The sequence below is a fragment of the Cebus imitator genome, unplaced genomic scaffold (assembly GCF_001604975.1).
Source record: "Cebus imitator isolate Cc_AM_T3 unplaced genomic scaffold, Cebus_imitator-1.0 Scaffold287, whole genome shotgun sequence".
Lineage (NCBI taxonomy): Eukaryota > Metazoa > Chordata > Mammalia > Primates > Cebidae > Cebus > Cebus imitator.
The window spans coordinates 542,682-544,126 of record NW_016107602.1 but is presented as its reverse complement, the minus strand read 5'-3'; the positions used below and the strand labels follow the sequence as shown (position 1 = coordinate 544,126).

Here is a 1,445-nt window from a genome sequence, read left to right as displayed (position 1 = left end):
TTTTTAAGGAAAGGAGTAACTAAGAAAATTGACCGAGTAAGAAAAAGTTTATTTTATTAATTTTTTTTTTGAGACGGTGCCTCGCTCTGTCACTAGACTGGAGTGCAGTGGTGCGATCTTGACTCACTGCAACTCTGCCTCCTGGGTTCAAGCGATTCTCCTGCCTCAGCCTCCAGATGGCTGGGACTACAGGCACACACCACCACGCCTAGGTAATTTCTTTCTATTTTCGGTAGACGCAGGGTTTCACCATGTTGGCCAGGATAGTCTTGATCTACTGTCCTTGTACTCTGCCTGCCTCAGCCTCCCAAAGTGCTGGAATTAAAGGCATGAGCCACCATATCTAGCCGGAAAAGTTTATTTTAGACTAATAAACTATTAATATAAAAACCTGCTGGGCTTGATGGCTCACACCTGTAATCTCAACACTTTGGGAGGCCGAGGTGGGCAGATCACCTGAGGTCAGGAGTTTGAGACCAGCCTGGCCAATGTGGTGAAACCCTATCTTTACTAAAAATACAAAAATTAGCCAGGTGTGGTGGTACACACTTGTAATCTCAGCTACTCAGGAAGCTGAGACAGGAGAATCGCTTGAACCTGGGAGGTGGATGTTGTAGTGAACTGAAATCTGTAGTGAGCTGAAATCACACCACTACTTTCACACCTAGGCGACAAGAGTTAAGCTCCATTGCAAAAAACAAAAACAGGTGCAGTGGCTCACGCCTGTAATAGCACTTTGGAAGGCTGAGGCGGGCGGATCACTTCAGGTCAGGAGTTCGAGACCAGCCTGGCCAACATGGCGAAACCCCATCTCTACTAAAAATACAAAAATTAGGCAGGCGTGATGGGGTGTGCCTCTAGTCCCAGCTATTTGGGAAGCTGAGCCAGGAGAATCGCTTGAACCTGGGAAGTGGGGGTTGTGGTGAGCCAAGACCATGCTACAGCACTCCAGCCTGGGCGTCAGAGTGAGACTCTGTCTTAAAGAAAAAGGAAGAAAACCTATCAGCCAAGCTATCATAAGTTTATTTTTCCTGCTGCGTTATCTGGTAGGCTAAACTAATATCTTCATTCTAACATTTTGAATGCCTAGGTAATGAAAAAGATTTGGATTATTAAATATTCAATTTATTGATCTGGTTGTTTTATATTTCTGTTTAGTCAAATAGAAAAAAATATTGTATTTGTTAGGAATTGTATAATAACAATTCCTAACACTAAGTGTTTAAAGTGTGGCAAGCATTGCTCTTGAGCATTTTTACGTGTATAATTTTATTTCGTTCTTTTTTTTTTTTTAAGTCGGGGTTTCACCATGTTGGTCAGGCTGACCTTGAACTCCTGACCTCAGGTGAGAACGCCCACCTTGGCCTCCAAAGTGCTTGGATTACAGGCGTGAGCCGCTACACCCGGCCTTCTGCAGCATTCTTGAAGCGGCTATAGGACTGGAA

General features: G+C 44.1%; 1 protein-coding gene across 1 annotated transcript in view; it reads left to right on the top strand.

The window, feature by feature from the left end:
* SKIL (SKI like proto-oncogene) overlaps positions 1-1,445 on the top strand; it is a 38,993-nt gene that overhangs the window by 4,756 nt on the left and 32,792 nt on the right. The gene's annotated exons all lie outside the window — the stretch shown is intronic.